This window comes from Protopterus annectens, chromosome 1.part2 (genome assembly GCF_019279795.1).
Source record: "Protopterus annectens isolate FY-2018-M chromosome 1.part2, PAN1.0, whole genome shotgun sequence".
NCBI lineage: Eukaryota > Metazoa > Chordata > Ceratodontiformes > Protopteridae > Protopterus > Protopterus annectens.
This window is the reverse complement of record NC_056727.1, coordinates 197,763,788-197,785,142: the sequence shown is the minus strand read 5'-3', so window position 1 is coordinate 197,785,142 and position 21,355 is coordinate 197,763,788.

Below are 21,355 nucleotides of genomic sequence, written 5' to 3'. Positions count from 1 at the left end.
CTATTTGAACTCTGTAATGCTTACTCATAATTTTCAACATTTCAAAACCGTGTCTATCATACATGCTACATAAATCAAGATGAAATTCAGAATTTGCAATAAGACCTGTGGGGTACTGGTAATACCTTAACCCTTTAGGTACAATTTTCCTGGTTAAACATTCGTTAAAATAAACAATTTCTAGTTTCAATTTTTTTATTTTAAGTAAAATACTGTCTAATTGTTTCAGTTTATTCTGAATGTCTGTGCCAGTATTGTAATTGTCAGGCTGAACATTAGTAGACGATTTTTCTTGACTGAATGATGGATTAATATTAATCCAATTTAAAAAGTTAGGTACATTGTTGTTGTTGTTTGCACTTAACAAAACAGGCTCGTTGGTACTTTTCGCACTGTTGTAGCCATGCTACTGGAAGGCTGTGCTTCAATGTTCCCTTCGTTGTCTCTAGCGTTGACTAGGTTAGCTGAAAAGGCGTCCGTTTGGTTTGAATTAGTCTTCCTTTGATGTCGTGTCGCTGGTATGATAGTATTAATTCCAGTTGTTGAAAGTTCTTCAAAATGTTGTAGTTCCACGTCGGCTGGATTTCTCCTCTGCCAAAGAAAGTGTGGTTCAACGTCGGCTGGACTTCTCCTCTGCCTAGGTTTACTAGCACAACCTAACTCTATGTCATACGTCACATTGCAAACATCAGAGGTAGGCTTGTTGTTAATAGTGTACGTTAGTCGCTGTTCAGCTCCTGAGTTGATTATGTCAAACAGAATACAGTCAGCTTTATCATTAGTATCAGGTCCCAAGATGTTATTTGAAACATTGATCAATTCTGTGGATGCTCCTTGAATTACGTTAGGTGTGAGTAAAGCGGCATTCATACCCGTACTAGGAGCAGTAACACTGAGCATATGTTTATCTTTGCCGGCTACATTGTCCACGAAAGGTAAATTTAATAATATGCCATGAGTTCTTTCAATTTTCTCAATACGTAAAAGTACTGCGTCAAGTTTGCTAAAAAGTAAGTCAAACGACTTACTGTTGGTGTTCCGTTCATCGGAACAGATAATGATGGCTGGCTGGTTATCAGATGCAGTGGAAATACCTGCTTCTGATTGATCAACTCTTAAAAGTTCTGGTGTAGCGTTGGGAAAGTCACTGGCTGGCTCACGTGAAGACTCAGACGCCATACCAAAGAAAAATTGAACACCAACTGTGAAATATCAAACTGAGCAAGCCAAAAAATACTCCCCAAACTGTAGAAGCACGGAATAGTGCTAAATGAAACCAAACAGCATCAAGGAAATAATAAATGCAGTACTACTAAAGGTAGTTGGTAATAATCCAAACAGAATATAATCCAAACAGAATTTATTTAGCGCTTGTCTGCTGCTAATGGCAAACTTCTTCAGAATGAAAACAAGTTCAATCAAAGCCATTTTATACAAGTCACATGGTTAATTAATAACCTAATTAAATGCTCATTAAGTTTTAAAAAAGCAGTACTAAAAAAGTGCCAGAAAGTAAGAGTTCAAATATAAAAGTTCAAGTACAAAAATGTAACCATAAAAATATATAAAAATGTGTATAAAAATTCAACAATGAATAGTACATCATAATAAAAATGTATCTATATAAAATAAACATTTTGTATTTACTTCTTATAGTATATAATCAGTAAATTGTAACATAACTAAACAAATATGTTTATTCTTAGGCTAGAGTGTTACACAGTATATATCAGTCTATCTCTTAAGGCTTAACATACTGAGGAGACTGCCAATAGAGCTTTACTGGCAAATTAGGTTGGAATCCTACCACCCACCTGGTCTGAATGAGGCTTGCTCTATTGGCAGTCTCCTCAGTATGTTAAGCCTTAAGAGATAGACTGATATATACTGTGTAACACTCTAGCCTAAGAATAAACATATTTGTTTAGTTATGTTACAATTTACTGATTATATACTATAAGAAGTAAATACAAAATGTTTATTTTATATAGATACATTTTTATTATGATGTACTATTCATTGTTGAATTTTTATACACATTTTTATATATTTTTATGGTTACATTTTTGTACTTGAACTTTTATATTTGAACTCTTACTTTCTGGCACTTTTTTAGTACTGCTTTTTTAAAACTTAATGAGCATTTAATTAGGTTATTAATTAACCATGTGACTTGTATAAAATGGCTTTGATTGAACTTGTTTTTCATTCTGAAGAAGTTTGCCATTAGCAGCAGACGAAAAGCGCTTTAAATAAATTCTGTTTGGATTATATTCTGTTTGGATTATTACCAACTACCTTTAGTAGTACTGCATTTATTATTTCCTTGATGCTGTTTGGTTTCATTTAGCACTATTCCGTGCTTCTACAGTTTGGGGAGTATTTTTTGGCTTGCTCAGTTTGATATTTCACAGTTGGTGTTCAATTTTTCTTTGGTATGGCGTCTGAGTCTTCACGTGAGCCAGCCAGTGACTTTCCCAACGCTACACCAGAACTTTTAAGAGTTGATCAATCAGAAGCAGGTATTTCCACTGCATCTGATAACCAGCCAGCCATCATTATCTGTTCCGATGAACGGAACACCAACAGTAAGTCGTTTGACTTACTTTTTAGCAAACTTGACGCAGTACTTTTACGTATTGAGAAAATTGAAAGAACTCATGGCATATTATTAAATTTACCTTTCGTGGACAATGTAGCCGGCAAAGATAAACATATGCTCAGTGTTACTGCTCCTAGTACGGGTATGAATGCCGCTTTACTCACACCTAACGTAATTCAAGGAGCATCCACAGAATTGATCAATGTTTCAAATAACATCTTGGGACCTGATACTAATGATAAAGCTGACTGTATTCCGTTTGACATAATCAACTCAGGAGCTGAACAGCGACTAACGTACACTATTAACAACAAGCCTACCTCTGATGTTTGCAATGTGACGTATGACATAGAGTTAGGTTGTGCTAGTAAACCTAGGCAGAGGAGAAGTCCAGCCGACGTTGAACCACACTTTCTTTGGCAGAGGAGAAATCCAGCCGACGTGGAACTACAACATTTTGAAGAACTTTCAACAACTGGAATTAATACTATCATACCAGCGACACGACATCAAAGGAAGACTAATTCAAACCAAACGGACGCCTTTTCAGCTAACCTAGTCAACGCTAGAGACAACGAAGGGAACATTGAAGCACAGCCTTCCAGTAGCATGGCTACAACAGTGCGAGTAAGTACCAACGAGCCTGTTTTGTTAAGTGCAAACAACAACAACAATGTACCTAACTTTTTAAATTGGATTAATATTAATCCATCATTCAGTCAAGAAAAATCGTCTACTAATGTTCAGCCTGACAATTACAATACTGGCACAGACATTCAGAATAAACTGAAACAATTAGACAGTATTTTACTTAAAATAAAAAAATTGAAACTAGAAATTGTTTATTTTAACGAATGTTTAACTAGGAAAATTGTACCTAAAGGGTTAAGGTATTACCAGTACCCCACAGGTCTTATTGCAAATTCTGAATTTCATCTTGATTTATGTAGCATGTATGATAGACACGGTTTTGAAATGTTGAAAATTATGAGTAAGCATTACGGAGTTCAAATAGACCAACTCAATGTAGAAGCAACAGCATTAGATAAATCAATTAAAACTGATGTAAGTTTTGAAAGTCATAGATTTGAATATAGTAAATTGTTCAGCAATATAGACGAACATTTAGTCAAATTGCAAGCAGTGAAAGCGAAAAAACTGGACAGGGACATCAAGGCGTACAGAGAAGGGACAGCGTATCCCAAACCTGCACCTAGTCAGACATGGAGAGGGAATGTGACTACAAGTAATAATGGACACATACGCATTCCATACCTATGCTAACACAGCCTCCTCTAACACAGCCCCCACTGACTTACCCGTTTCACATACTGACGAGAATGACAATGGAAACGAAATTCAGAGTAAGGAGAGAGCTGAGCCCCCCTATGAATTACGTAGGAGTGAGAGATTACAGAATAAGAACAACACAGACAGTCACTACAACAATAATGGTCAAGCCAATTTTTTAGGAGCAAGACCCAAAGTACAGCGTCAACGTCAGAATTACTCTCACCCATCCAGGAACAGTCGTTAACCGACATTTTGGGTTTATTTAACAGCTTAGAAACCGTAGTAAACACAGAGGAGGTAGAATCAAGTGTAGAGATTATTCAACCAGTACCTAACATTACCACTAACTCTTTAGGAGATTTTAATGTGTATAATTTCTCCAGAGTTGACATTTCCACTGACATGGCAGACTTAATGGCTAAAGGTTTTACATACGTCCCACCAAACCACATGGACTTAGTCAAAGCCATCATTGATGTCAAAACTTTTACACGCAAGTTGAACTTCAAACTCATGATGGAGGAGGAGAATTTTGGGAGTTAATAATAGGTTACATATCCCTAGCACCTACAACCCTCCATTACATCCACTCCTAGCCATGTTTGAACTAATATGTGAACTTGACATCCGGAGGTATATTAAGAATCGGACAAAAACGTTCACACACACCAACAGTGAAGAAATTGAAAACATCCGCATCTCTACTTATGAACAATCTACGATATGTAAACCAGATAAAGGTGGAGGGGTCGTGATTTTCGACAATAGTGATTACATGGACCGTATGGCAGCAATTCTGGACACTTCTTCCTACGTTGTGAGTTCAAAAAATGAAATCAATCATGCTTACAAAGTAATAAAAGACCATCTGGAAGAGATGTTTATAGAAGGAAGGATAAACCAAGACCAGTACAAATATATGACCACATTACACCCGAGGATACCGTATTTATTTGGAATACCTAAAATTCACAAGAACATCACTGATCCTCCCATGCGTCCACTTATTGACAGCCGTGGATCACCCACTTACGCATGTGCTAAGGTAGTAGATCTAATTCTGAGTAAATACATTCCCCTTGAGTCTCAGATATGCAAAGACTCTTGGTCTTTCCTTTCTAAAATTAATGAACTAAGATTTGACCAACAACATAACATGCTTACAATAGATGTGAAAGATCTTTATAGCTGCATTCCCCAAGAAATAGCCATTGAATGGGTAAGTGACAGGTTAAAAGCAAGAGGGGCTAAGGGGCACGACATCTCTCTTGTAATTGAATTGCTAGACTTAACACTTACCAGGAACTACTTCATGTTTGGTGACAACCATTACCTGCAGACAACGGGAGTTGGTATGGGCTCACCTTATGGAGCCAGTGTGGCCAATTTGGTCATGGCCCAGTGGGAACACCTATACATTCTTAACAACCCCAGGTTTTCGGACTTAATAATATTTTACACCAGGTATTTGGACGACATCTTTGTCCTCTTCAACAGAACTGAAGCAGAAGCTACTATATTCATGGAGTTTTTGAATGATTCTACTGATTTTCTAGCATTTACTTCTACTTTTAGAAGTAATGAAATAGCGTACCTTGACATCCTCCTATCTAAAGACAAGAACATGGCTTGTTATACATCAAAGATATATAGGAAACCGCTTTACTCTAACACCTTTCTTCATTTCACAAGTTGCCACCCTTACAAACAGAAACGTGCTGTGGTGAAGGGGCAGCTTGTTAGAGCAGCCAGAATCAGTAGCAAAGATGAAGACTTTACAGTTGAATGTAACACACTTAAAACCATGTTTTTAAGTAGAGGGTATCCTACTCAGTTAATTGATGAACTAACACAAGAGATCAACATGAAAAGGAACAACAAGTTATTTGTGCCACTACTTAAAGTTAGAGTAGAAGAGAACAAGGTCCATTGTACAATGATTAGTGACGATAGTGTACAAGTTGACACTAATAGGATGGATTTGATTGACACTCCTAGATTTATTACCACGTTTACAGTGGACAGTAATTTTTTGTGGTCTACCATTCTTAAGAATTGGCAAGTGTTTGGTGTCGATTCAACTGTATCCACCAAATTAGGTGCTTCACCTTTGGTAACTTACAAAAAGGGAGGAATTTAAAATCCTGGTTTGAAACTAAACATTCGCCAGTTAGAACACCAGGGATGTTTAGATGCCACAACTGTAACTACTGTAGACACATCACAGAATCAAATAGATTCAATATTGATAGGTGTGAATATAAATTAAAACACAGGTTCACATGCAATTCTAAAATGTTAGTATACTTAGCCCAATGTCAAAACTGTACTGCCCATTATGTTGGCAAAACTGAACGTAAACTCAAGGAAAGAATTTATGAACACCAGTACGCCATCAGGAAATGTAAGCTTACCAATGCACTGGCCAAACATGTTTCAGAACATCCAAACCACCTATTCAAATTCATAGGAATTGACCAAGTTTGCAATGACAGCAGAGGGGGTGCATTTGCAGTAAAACTCTTAGTTTTAGAGCTTTACTGGCAAATTAGGTTGGAATCCTACCACCCACCTGGTCTGAATGAGGCTTGCTCTATTGGCAGTCTCCTCAGTATGTTAAGCCTTAAGAGATAGACTGATATATACTGTGTAACACTCTAGCCTAAGAATAAACATATTTGTTTAGTTATGTTACAATTTACTGATTATATACTATAAGAAGTAAATACAAAATGTTTATTTTATATAGATACATTTTTATTATGATGTACTATTCATTGTTGAATTTTTATACACATTTTTATATATTTTTATGGTTACATTTTTGTACTTGAACTTTTATATTTGAACTCTTACTTTCTGGCACTTTTTTAGTACTGCTTTTTTAAAACTTAATGAGCATTTAATTAGGTTATTAATTAACCATGTGACTTGTATAAAATGGCTTTGATTGAACTTGTTTTTCATTCTGAAGAAGTTTGCCATTAGCAGCAGACGAAAAGCGCTTTAAATAAATTCTGTTTGGATTATATTCTGTTTGGATTATTACCAACTACCTTTAGTAGTACTGCATTTATTTCCTTGATGCTGTTTGGTTTCATTTAGCACTATTCCGTGCTTCTACAGTTTGGGGAGTATTTTTTGGCTTGCTCAGTTTGAGATTTTATATTAGATGCTAATTTGACAGAACACAATAGGTTTGTTTTATTTTCCATGGACAGATTTAATGTATGTCCTTTGGTAATAAATTCCCAAAAATGTTGTTGAACTTTAATTTTATAATTAATTAGTGTTGTGTCTTTTGGCTTATCCCGGTTAGGGGTCGTCACAGAGGAACTCCGGTCCGCTAATGTTTGGTAGTGGATTTTTACGTGCCGAGTTACCAGCCCTGACGCACAACCTTCAACGAAGGCATGCCCATTCACGCATGCCTCCACACAGAAGACGCTGTAGCTGAGAATCGAATGCAACAACGTCTTGCTGTGAGGTGACAACGCTACCGCAGCAACACTACCGCGGGTAATTTTTTTTTTTTTTTTAATTATTAATTTTATAATTAATTAGTAATTTGTATAATTTTGAAGTTATGTTCTTCCAGTTATTTTTATCATATATAATTTCATCTAAATATTTTATAAATTTAGGTCTAATTTTAAAAGGAGGATTATGTATTATTCTGCATAGATCTTGTGTATGTCTCAGAACACTTTGAAGAACTAGCCAATTTGCAGATAAGATTTCATAAGTAGTTATTATTTGTTGACTATCAACTATTTTTTGATTGATAATACGTTGTTGCCAGCAAGTAAAGTTATTTAGTTCCCATGTATTAAAAATATCCTTATGCATCTTATTATGAAAGTTTTACATTGAACTGAAATGAATTATTAAATCCAACCAAGTTTGTATATCTGTGTTGGCAATAACAAATTTTCTAAATGTATTAAAATATAATTTGTAAAATTTAGTTTAGTAGGCTTCGTTAAGTTATATTGAATTCCTATACATAAGATATGCCATGGTTTATTAATTCGATTATCTAACATATAGTTTTTTTTATTATGGGATTTTCATTTAAATAAATCTTCTTCTTCTGGCTTTTCCCGGTTAGGGGTCACCACAGCAGATCACCTGTCCGCTCATGATTGGCAGTGGAGTTTTACGGTGTTGAGTTGCCAGCCCGGTGCCCAACCTTCCACAGAAGGCACACACACGCATACACACCTAGGGCCAATTTAGAGTGTCCAATCCACCTACAGCAGGCCTTTGGGAGGAAACCGGAGCACTCGGAGGAAACCCACGTGACCACAGGTAGGACATGCAGACTCCGCACAGAAGGCACCCCAGCTGAGGATCAAACTGGAGAACCTCTGGTTGTGAGGCGGCAATGCTAACTGCTGCACCACCGTGGCCACCCTATTTACATTTAAATAAGTAATAGTGTGTAAAGTTTTCCATTTAGAGGAATAATTTGGGTCTATCCAATTTATAATTATTCTAAATATAGAAGTTTTTTATGTAAGTCTCTAAGTCTGGAAAATTAATTCCCCATCTATCCCACGGTCTAATATGATGCGTGAGAGCTACTCTATTTTTATTAGGGTACCAAAGAAATTTTAATAAAAGTGTATTTATTTATTTTAGAATATGTTTTCCTGGTATCTTAGGAATGACTTGAGCAATATATAAAATTTTTAGTAATAATATCATTTGTAATCTATCTTCAAAAGTTAAATATATTTTGTTCCAATTGACTATATAACTTTTCATGTTGTTTAAGATATTATTATAACTTGTAACAAGTGTTTCTTCCACATTTTTACATAGAACAATGCCTAGATAATTTAGAGTGGAAACTTGCTTGCCTATTATATGGTTCCCTTCTATTAGACAATCATTGTTCTTGTTCAGTATTAGAAAATTAGACTTTGCTTTATTGAAGTAAAGTCCAGACATTAAAAAGAAATGTTCTACTAGTACATCTAATTCTTTTATAGATTCTTCTGAGGTGGATAGCTTAAAAAGTATGTCATCTGCAAATAACATAATTTTGGAGCCATACTGTCCATATAAGTCAATACCTTTTATTTTCCTATTGGAATGAATTGAAGATGCAAATAATGCAATCGCTAGTGCAAATAAGATAGGAGACATGGGGCAGCCCTGTTTTGTTCCTTTTGTTAGGACTATAGGTTCAGAAGTAAATGGTCCTAATTTTACATATGCTATATTATTTTTGTATATGTTTTTTATTAATGAAATAAAGGGTTGAGGAAATTCATAAAGTGTTAATATCTTAAATAAATATTCCCAATTCAGTGAATCAAAAGCTTTTTCTATGTCCAATGTTATTATTAAGGCTTCCTTCTCTTCTCTATTTAGTATGTCTATAAGGGTTAATATTCTTTGAATGTTATCATATGTGCATCTTTGTAAATAAAACATTTTTGGTCCTCATTTATAGGTTCATAGGTAGGTACTAGGCTATCTGCCCAAAGGCATTTATAAGCCTAGCCAGAATGTGTTGGCTTTTGCTGCCCCCTTAGATTAGTTCCCTGTGCCTCTCTCCAGCAGAGCCACTGAAGTGATCCCCGGGGTAAACTTTCTGTTTCCCATCCACTCGTCAAGGTTTCTCTTGAAGAGTGTTAGTGAGGAGCTCTGCCTAATGTAGATTGGAATCTTGTTCCAAAGCATGGGAAGTCTCTGGGACAGGAATCTCTCCCTCCAGCATGTCCTATTTATTGTTGTGGTGAGGTTTGGATCCCTAGAGCGTGTGGCTCGAGGGGATAAAGTTTTCTTTAGGTGGAGCATGTCCATCAATTTTGGGTTGGACATGGCCTTGTATGTCAGGCAGAGATCACCTCTGAGTAGGTAGTATGCAACCGAGTACAGCTGGAGTTTCTTCAGTCAAGCTGCATAAGGCATCTGTTTGAGGCCAGTGATCCTCTTGGTGAGGTACTTCTGTGGTCTTTCCAGCTATTGCAGTTGTCTTGTAAGGTACATCCCAAATGGGGCGTTGTACTCTATGATAGGTCTGATGAGTGATGAGTAGAGGGGCACAATTACCTCTTTTGATCTGGATGCAAACCCTTTTGTGATTAGGAGGGCCACATAGAAGGATTTTCTAACCACTTTGGCAATGTGATTATCAAAGGAGTGAATATTATCTACTTGGGTCACCAGATCCCTTATTACTTTTTCTGTATTTAGGGGGCTACCACCTATGTGGTAGTTTGTGTGTACTTTGTTTTTTATAAAGGGGATGACTATGCACTTTTTGGCATTTAGCTTGAGGCCATGATTTTGACACCAGGTATCAGTCTCAGTGAGACCCTTTTGGAGGATGTTGGTGTCAGCTGGAGAGTCAATTATAGCCCCTAGTTTGCATTCGTCTGTGAACTTGATCAGCCATAGTCCTCCTGTGCTTGCCTGTACCTCTGAGAAGCATATGCCGAACAGGAGGGGTCCTAGGACTGAGCCCTGGGGAATGCCACTTATAACCGGTTTAGAGTCAGAACTAGCTCCTGCAACTCACACCATGTGGGTTCTGTCTGTGAGCCAATTGGCAACCCATCTTGTGACATAGGGGTTTATGTTCAGACTGGTGAGCTTGTCTATAATACCAGAATGGGGAATGGTGTTGAAGGCCTTTGCGAGGTCTAGGTATGCTGTGTGTATCATCTTTCCCTTGTCTATAGCCTTGGTAACCGTCTCAAAGAAGTCCACCAGGTTTAGGAGGCATGATCTGCCCTTAACAAAGCCGAACTGGGTAGGATCCAGTGTTTGGAGGTTCCCAATGTCTCTGTTAATGAGTTCCATGATGATGCGCTCCATAGCCTTGCAGACCAAGCTAGTCAGGCTTATAGTGCGATAGTTCCCGGGGTCTGTAGTGGCTCCACCTTTGTGGAGTACAATAATCATTGCTGTGCACCACTCTATGGGTATGTAGCCTGTGGAGAAGCTGAGTTTGAACAGTGTGTTTAGGTGAGGGGTTGGTGCATCTTTGAGCTTGTGTAGGACACAACCTGGACACCATTTGGTCCCATTGATGCTGTGTTTTTGGCTTTGGAGAGGGCTGTTTTAACCTGAGTGTCTGATTTCAGGGGCTCTACATTCTTCTGGTATGGTTATGGGCCCTTTTAGGGGTGAGAGGGGGGTGAGGTTTGCACTAAACCTGTCTGTCAGGATGTTGGCAATATTGGTTGGTTCAGTGCATTTTGTGCCATTCTGCATTAACTCTGAGCAGATCTGAGCATTGCCGCTTAGATTCTTGACATAGCTAAAGAATGCCTTGTGGTTATCTTTGGAGTCCTTGGCAATTTTTCTTTTGAAGCTTGCCTTGGACAATTTTATGAGGGGATCATAGTTTCTTGCTGATACTGATCAGGGATGTCTTCCCTTCTTGGGATTTTACTCTTTTCTGTACTAGTTTCCTCCTTCTATTGTATAGCTTGTTTATGGCAGGGGTCCACCAGACTGGTTTCCTTTTCTCGGAGGAGTGAGTCTTGGTTTTGCTTGAGATAGCACAATCCATGCATTCTTGTAGGTGCCTGTAGAATGCATTAGTAAAGGATTTTGCAGCTTGGACAGAGTTATCCTTTAGCATGAGGGCTTTGAAACTTTCCACCTCGGTCTTAAGTAACATGAAGTTTGCTTTTCAAAAGTTTTTCATGGTGGTTTCCTTGTGCAGGGGTGGGGGCGGAATGTGAATATCCAAAGTGATTTGTTTATTGTCAGATCTAACCAGCGAGGGGTTGACCTCTGGTGTGGAACTCCACTCACCCATGTTGGTGATGACCAGTTCCAATAATATGTCTGGTGGGAGTGTTGACCAGTTGATCCAGGGCATTTGAGTTTATAAATTCTAGGAAATGTTGGGTAAGGGAGATAGTACTGGAGTAGTTGTCTCAGTTGATGTTTGGGTAGTTGAAATCATCCAATATTAGGGTGTTTGGTAGGACCTTTATGTTTCCCAGTGTTTCCAGAAACATGGAATGGGGGTACTGGGACATGGTGGGTGATCTGTAGCAAGCTACAATTTTAATTGCAATTTTGCCCATTGTTAGTTGCACGTGGATGATCTCTGAAGCATCGTGCTGTGGCACTAACCTGGAGGTGTGGGTATCCTTGATGAATATGGATACTCCCCCACCTTTTGTATTTCGGTACGGGTTCTGTGGCCGAAATGTATGGTATGAGTTGTAGTCTGGTAGTGCTGGGGTGCTCTCTGGAGCCTTAAACCAGCATTCTGTTACTGCACATATATCAGTTTTCTCCATACTGAGGAGTGCCTCAAGTGCATGCATTTAGAGGTTTAGACTTCAGGCATTGAGTAGCATTACCCTCAGTTTTGTGTTACTTGTGCTATTTATGGTGGTGGGTTTGTCTTTTGAGCCTTGCCTAAAAAGGCACTATGGGGGTGGCAAGAGCCTTGGCCATTATTTGAAAGCCTAAGGGTGACAAGTGCAAGCTGTCTCTAGTGAAGCAGTGTGCATTGTTGAGCATGTCATTCCAGGCTGACAGACACTGGACCCCCTTTGTATGACACCAGAAACTTAGTCAATTGTTGAAATTGATAATTTTGTCTTTATACTGTGGTATTATTTTTGGTGAGGGCAGGATGCCACTCAGGGTCAGGGTCATACCGGCCTGGGCTATGTGATCAGAGAGCTCTTCCATGTCTCTTTTCATGTAGTCCAGGGAGGTACGGCTCAGGTCATTCACACCAACATGGACAATGACAGAGTCATATTTGTACTTGTTCTGGATTGACCTGAGTGCTTGTGTTATGTGGCTGATCCTGGCACCTGACAGGCAGCTAACAGTAACCTTCTCCTTATTCAGCCTAGTGAGTGGAACATCAGTGTGCCTGACTATAGAGTCACTTATTACTAGTATGTTGGGTATGTTATTTTGCCTTAAGGGCTATGATTGTGTGGAATGCTAGTTTGGGAAGTATGTGCTTCATGGTTTGTGTTGGGGGGTGGAGGTTGCTTGGATGAATGCTTTGGAGGTCTCTGATGCTTTTTCAGATTTTTATTTTGAGCCTCCGAGTATGTTTTCGTGTATTTATGTGTGTTTTTTGCCAGTGCTGGTTTAATGGGTCTATGTGAGACTGGCAGTGTGATGCCAGTATTTCCCTTCTCCTCTTGACTTTCTGATCCAGTCGTGGGTTGAGACAGCTTAGCCTCCAGTTTGGCTGTATAATTGCATCTCAAAAATGTATTAGTGTTTGGTGGTAGGAGGGTTGTCTGTGTATATGAGGCAGCTGTAACATTGCCTCAAAATGCCCAGATTCATCAGTTGGACTGGAGAGTACACCTGAAACTGCCCTTTAGACATGCCCGGAAAGGTATAGTGAACTGTTTTACTGAATAGCTGGTAAGGTCGAATAGAGAGCCTTGTCCTTCTGTACAGTATGGGGGGGGGTCTAGTGCTGGGGTTTATAAGTGCTTGCTATGAGTTTTGAGCAAGGGCCTGGCTGAGAAATGAATGGCTTGAGTGATTAAGTTGAAAGTTTGTCTAGTTTCAAGGGAAAAATTGAAGAGGAGACTTTGTGGAGCCAGGAATAGTTATACCCTAGCTAACCGGTGCTGCCTGGCGTGCAAAACCAGGCAAATGCGGTTTTTATAGCAGGGAAATGAAAGAGATAGAAATTAGCCCAAAATAGCCAATAAACTACTAATTTCTGGGCTGAAACCACTCCTCCAGGGACAGATAGGCTGCTCAAAGCTCCCCTCTCTCACAGTTGAACAAAGAAACTTCCTTCTATCCAAATAAGGTATGGGCAAACGCAGAGATTTTTAACACAGCCCTGAATTCAGCACTAACCTGAAAATTGGACTATACTAGCTTAGAAAGGCGGGAAACAAGTATATTTATTTATTTATTTATTTTTCAGAAAATAATGCAGATGCAATAAAAAAAAACACTTTAAATGCACAGAAAAGGATGCTTATTGTTATATATCTCAGTTCAGAGTTTTAGTCAAGGCCCCTAGTAATAAAGTAGGAAGAAAAACAAATGCAGTAAAAGCAGATGAATAAAGTTCAATTTTTTATATTTATAAAACAATAGAAAATGAACAAACTGATTTAAACAAGTTATCCATTTAATCAGAAAAAAAGCTCAAAACTAAGCCTTGTTCCTGCAATCTTCAATCAGACAAGTTCTAACTGCACACTCCTGCTACTAGGGTGCAGGGGAACCTTCTCCAAAAAAAGATGGCCTGGATCAGTCCTAAAGTTATACAAACAAAGCTAGATTCAGCAGGCCTGAATCTGGTCCTATGCTACAGCAACAAGGTGCACCAGTTTCAGAAAGAACTAGTTTAAATAAGCAGTCACAATAAGCCTGTGATAAGAAATTCCCAGCTCAGAAGGGCAGAATCCAGCCGCTCCTCCCACAAGAGTGCAGACCACAAACCTTCTTAATGTAGAATAACAGGCCTGAAGCCCAAGTGCTTAAACCAGAACTAATACACTTTTAGAATAGCAGACACTGAGCCTTCAAACAGCAATTCCCAGCTTAGAAGGATGTAAGCTACTTGTCCTGCCACAACAGTGCAGACCACAAACCCTCTTAATGTAAAACAACCGGTATGAAGCCCAAGTGCTTAAACCTAAAGATTTAGAATAACAGTTACAATTTAATCAGGCAACTACCAAGCAGTAATAAATACAGCAGAATAAATAAAATTGAGTACTTTTAAGAAGAGGCAAAAGCAAAATAAAGTAGGAGGAAACACAAATACAGTAAAAGCAGATGAATAAAGTGCAATTCTTTTTGTTACTAAAGTGCAAGGAGAGAGGAAGGAAGAACCTAAGTGGGTTGGTCTTCTCAAATCTTCTCTCTGTATTAAGCAGAGTGAACACTAGACTCAGAATATGATCTCACTGTATTCGGTTAACTGAGCAAATGAGATGGATTCAGGAGGAGTGGTCAAATACAGACTTACAGTAGGGGCAGGCAATTTATGATGTAAGTCAAAGATTTTTTGATTCTATTAACTAAGATGGACATAAAAATTTTATAGTCATTGTTGAGTAAAGATATTGGTCTGTAAGATTTGCAATGTGTAGGATCTTTATTTTCTTTTATAATGGGTGTAATTAGTGAATATCTCCATGAAGGTGGTATTACCTTTTGTGATTGAATTTCTAAAAACATTTTATGAAACACTGAGATTAGCGTTGTTGGAAAAAGTTTATATAGATCAATTATAATACCATCTAATCTTGACGCTTTGTTGCATTTACTTTCCTTGATAATATATGTGACTTCTTTATGTGTAATTTGTTTTTGGATATCTAACTTTAATTTTTCTGGAATTTTATTGACATTGTTAAAGTTTAGTTCTAGATTTGGGCAATTGGTGTGAGATCTGTCGCTTCCATAGTGTTCTGCATAGTGATGTCTGAAGGCTTTGAGAATTTCACTTATATCTGAGACTATTTTATTTTTTCTTCCTTTGTGAGTGATATTAGTGATGTTATTTTGTCTAGATTATCTTTTAATTCTAGCTGCTAAATTATGCATGTGTCTTAGTGATGTAGAACAAGAGTTTAGTTTTAGTTTTTCTAAAGGTATGTTTGCTTTATGGGTTCGAATTTCATTATATTTTTTGTTTAACTCATCTATCATTTTTCTATTAGTAGAGGTATTTGATGGAGTGTTGTTGTTAATATTTATAAGTTGTTTTTGTATATTATGTAATTCAGATTCCCATTCTTTTGATTTGTTTTTGAACCATGCAAGAATGTTCCCATATATGTAGGCTTTCAATGTATCCCATATCATTACTATATTTATCTCTTCAGTATAGTTGGTTTATAAAAAAATTTGAAGTTCCATAATTAGCCAAGATTTAAATTCTTTTAACTTTGTAATACAAGCTGGTATTCTAGTTATATAATTAAATTTTTTTCAAGGGAATATTATGACTAAGAATTGTGGTCTGATAAGGGGCAGGTGGTTATTAAAAATGTGTTTATTTTTGGATTTTGTTCTTGTGATACCAATATTTTATCTATTCTTGTATAGGTATTAAATATATGATCTTGATGGGAAAATGGCAATAAATTGTCTTCTTTAAATTTGAATGTATCGATTAGGTTATGACTTTCACTCCAATTTAAAAGTAGTTTTGCTATAGACTTAAGACACACGTTTCTTTTGTTGGTAGTCTCTGAATTATCTAAAATGCAATTAAAATCTCCTCCTATTATTAGATTACTTTATATATTCTACTAATTAAATCTAGCTGTTTCTTAGCAGTTCCTGTGCCTATGACAGGAAACCAATACAGATTTATTAAAGTCCAAATCCTATTATTAAACTTTAAAATAATAAATGCTAGAAGACCACCCCAGGATTCAAGAAGTTTGGCGCAAGGACAGTTTTAGCCTTGCGCTGAGCATCCTCACTACAGATGGTGCACCAGTGCCATATGAATATGTATGAGGGTGTGCCACCGCATCCTCGATGTGCACAGGAAATGTGTGCGAGTGCAGGGGGCATGTACAAGTGCTCTACGGAGGCGTAAATAAGCCCCGACAGTTGCAAAACCTACTATGCCTACTAGTAGAGCCCACCTCTAATAGTAAGTCAATAATTCAGTGTCCGTGGATACCGAAATGTATGCTAAGCATACAAGAGTCTCAAGTAGTAAACACGCAAGCATGTAGTGGAATGTTGAGCCCTGTCCCTAGAACTTTCACAATTGGATTCCCTGTGTCCCTATTATACATTTGAATTGCTGCAATATCAAAGGTGTAAGCAAAGCGCAGCATGTTTGCGAATCGCTTCCCTCCGCCAAGCGTAGCTTACACATCAAATTCATTCAAATAGATTAAAACATGCAGAATCAACGTAAATGTCAATAGTGTAGTGTTTAGAGCATCCGCCTAATGAACAGGCATTCATGGTTCAAGCCCAACAATAGCACATATCATTTTCCATGTAGAATGAATGTCGTTTTGCTGTAAAACCGACATAAGAGTATCGCCTGAGATATTTAACTTAAATATCATTCAAGCAAAGTGGTACTGTCATAATGAATAAGGCATTAGTAAGCAGGTGTAAGCACAAATAAGCAGCAGTAAACATATATAAGTACCAGTAAGCAAGTCTGAGTGTGCTTGCGCAGGTCTAAGCAGTGCCCAGGATAGGAAATGTATATAAGTATGTGCAGATATATAATATATATACATCTATATAGATATATATATATATATATATATATATATATATATATATATATATATATATATACACACACACACACACACACACACACACACACACACATATATAACTATATGTATATATATATATATATATATATCTATATATCCATATATACACACACACACACACACATATATATATATATATATATATATATATATATATATATATATATATATATATATATATATATATATATATCTATGAAGAAAGAATGACATAACAATAAAACATACAAAAGGAATGAGAAGGGAATCAACAGAAACCCCAGTATTATATAGCGCTGTCAGAGTATGTCATATCAAGCTGGGCAGGAGTGAGCAAAGCACTGCTACTCACACTACAGGCAGGATATTACCAGTGGGGGTAACATTGTTGATCTGCTAAGTCTACTTTACACACAGAGGGTAGTCCCTGGTGGGACTACCCAAAAGGTGATAGGCTATTTGGCCATCTGACCATTAAACAAGCAAGGGCAGGTATGTTCAAGGACTGAATGGTGGGAGAGCCTGAGAATACATGGGTTGGGACAACATACATGTAGGGTCCCTAATGCTCGGGAAAGGGCAATGTGTGGAGGTGTGTCATGGCTGTAATAACAACTGGACAATGGATGGTATGCGTGTATGTTGAACTCGGGTGGGGTGGAGGAACTATGGGTATGAAATTATGGAGCCAGGAGTGCCAGGGTTGGATGGGCTGGTTCTAATTGGACTGCCCTGTGGAGGTCAGCGAGTTCGTTATAAGTATATATGCATACACACATGCAGACATCAATATGTAGAAGTACATTCTCTGTAACACGTTCATTCCATTTGCAGACATAAATAACATGAATGTGCCCTTACAACCCTCGACAGTAGATAGAATAATAGGTTGTGTATAAGAGGGAAGGGACAAAACTGCTAAAATGCAAAAGTGTGTACAATGTCCGAAGTCAGTACTGTGCTGAAAAAAATCAAATGTGAGGACTTTCCCATACATGGAATCATTCCTGTGATCTGCCTGCTACGGCAATGCCAATTACTAAACCGGTCTATTTGTAAAAGAAATACACCGAACATGTACATAATTAGGGTCTCATGTGTAACGTGTGCGTTACCACATAGTCATACTTATTAATTTATTATAGTGTCATGTTAACGGGAGTAAGGATGTAATGAAGTATAGAATGTAATCTTGACATAAACACATGCATGTCCCATGTGGGACAACCCACAAATTGCAAATAGTGTCCTTTTGTTCACTCATGTCACCAATGTTTGTGGACTAAAAGTTTGGGAGTTCTGAGGATACGTGGAGTGAGTAAACTGAAAGGATGGGTCTATTGGAGTACGGAGTGGCCAATGTGTAGTGGTGTGGATACACTGCGAATCCAACTGGAGAATGAATGACTGCAGTGTTAGGGAGGCATTGGGGTGGGTGTTTGGGGAACCAGGAGCCATAGGTATATGGGTATATATGCAAATGAAGCAGCACAGCAATAGTGTATTGGTTAGAGTAACCGCTTAACGAGCAGACATTCCCGTTCCGAATCCCACTGCATCACATACCATTTACCATCGGTAATCTGTACATGAACTTATTGCGACATCTGTCTGCTGTATAACCTGCAAAATAACAATTAAAAGTTAACTGGAGCGAATTGTCAGTGTCATAATGAAGAAGGCACTAGTAAGCAGGTTTAAGCATATATAAACACCAGTAAGCTTGTGTAAGTGCATATGCGTGGGGTATGCATTGCTTTACAGACACAAATATATATATATATATATATATATATATATATATATATATATATATATATATATATATATGTATACATACACACACACACACACACATATATATATATATATATATATATATATATAGTTGCTGACATTTACATATATATATATATATATATATATATATATATATATATATATATATATGTGTGTGTGTGTGTGCACCGATATACACAGATATACAGCTATGATAGGAAACAGCACACAAGAATGACATTTGTTCACAGGCTATGCCAATGGAAGGGAGGGGCCCAAGCAAGAAACATGAAATATGTAGCATGACCTTCCACCCCCCCCCCCCCCAGACAGACATGGGAAACATACACACAAACAATGTAAAGAGTCCACTGCTCTCCAGACCACAGGCAGGATACAACCTGGGGGGGGGGGTACACAGTGCACCCGAGAATTTTAAACTTGGAACACAGACAGGAACGTCCCTTGTGGGACACCCCAAAAATTGGCAAGACCAAAAGAAGGTGATAAACCGAACATTCTAGCTGGGGTGTATACGTACCCAGAATACAAGGGTGGGAAAGCCTGATGAACCATGGGTCGAGACAATTGTGTGAAATGGGTCCTGTGAAGTGGAGAGTGGGCAGCGTGTAGTGGTGTGTCCAGAACTGGCCAGGACCCAGAGTAAGGATGGGTGCTGTAGAGGAGGTGCGGGTGGGGGAACTATGGGTAGCTACTTATGGGTCTAGGTGTGCAGGTGTTGGCTGATGTGGGCCTATATGGACAGCCCCAGGGATGTAAGAAAATGTGTTCATTGGGCAGAAGCATCGCCCAACAAGCAGCCACAGCCATTACGAGTCCCACTGCTGCAAAGTTTAATCTATATGGCAAGGAACGGAATAACCAGATGTAGATGTATATATGTAGAGGTATGTGTGTGTATATCTACCCATAGCAACATAGAGATAAGCCTCTCCTTCTCCATAGTACAAATGTATACATACAGAGACAGAATACATATACATACCCAACTATAGATATATACATATGCAGACACCCACAGACCCAAATGTTGTTTATTTTATATATATATATATATATATATATATATATATATATATATATATATATATATATATATATATATATATATACAGCAATATATAAATATATACATGCATGCATACATATACAGATATATATGTATATAGTAATGTATAGGTAATTTGTTTATTCAGTCTATTTCATATCGTTTTGCATTATTCACATTTTTAAATGTGTTTTTAAATGTTTATTTTATAATAGAGTATTGTAATTTTACTATGGTGAATGCCCAACATTATAAATAATTATAGGTCATTCACAATATATTTTTACAAGATAGTCAAAATTGATTTTGAAAATAAATTAGTTAATTAAGGCTAAGTAGCCATATAGGGCAATTTGTATCATATGACTTTTTTCATTGGTTTTAAAAATGGCTTTTGGTTGTTGGTTGGAGTTTTTGTTTGTAATCTGAAGAAGGAAACATACAGACACTTCCGAAAGCGCTAAATAAAACTGTGTTCTGAAAAAATATATATTTTTCACTACAAGGGGCCAGATTCACGAAGCCTCCGTGTAAGAGTTATAACTCTTACACGGAGGCTGCAGTTAAACGGTGTGATGTCAGCATGTCATGCATATGCATGAGGTGCATGAGGCATGCTGAATCACACTAGTAACTCCTACACGGTCCGTGTAAGAGAGTAGGGGGCATGTCTGTAGGCTAAGCCCTGCAAGCGGACACGCCCCCGGAAGACTATAATGGCTGAAAGTAAACAGCCACGAGAGAGGCCATGGAAATGTGAATAAACACACTACACAACACATGCCCCGACTGACCATCAGTGTATAAAGTGAAGAGATGTTATAAAATTAAATTAAAACCTTTTGTTTTTTAAACCCCGTAAATCTTTGCTACTGTGTGCGCCTAGGCGCTGGTCTGCTACTAGCGCAATTGCAGTTAGCAGTCAGTGGAAAAGGATATAAGAACTAAATATGCAAAGTAAGCCAAGAAGTAATAGCTTAGCGGTAGAGTTGCTTGCCTAAGAGTAGGCAGGCAGGGTTCGAGCCCCCACAACAACCTTTTATTTTTTTTTGTAAATAAGCACTAAAACGCCCCCTGACAGTATTGTACAAATGTAAAAGTATTCCCTTTTGTAAAATGGAATGAAATGGAGCATATAATTTGAAGTAACACAATAATAAAAATAGTCAGAAATGTACTGATAACTAAGCTGCTATGAGACAGACTGCCCGTAGCTGAGTACTGTTTAACAAGCTGCAAACTGCATGCCCGTTGCTAAGCACCGGTTTAATAGGCTGAAACTGTTTGCAACTAGCTGTGCTTAGCTGAACATGTGTGTCACTAGCCAATTAAGATTTATCCCAGCGCACACCATTTGCGCGCCGCTCCCGCAAGCTA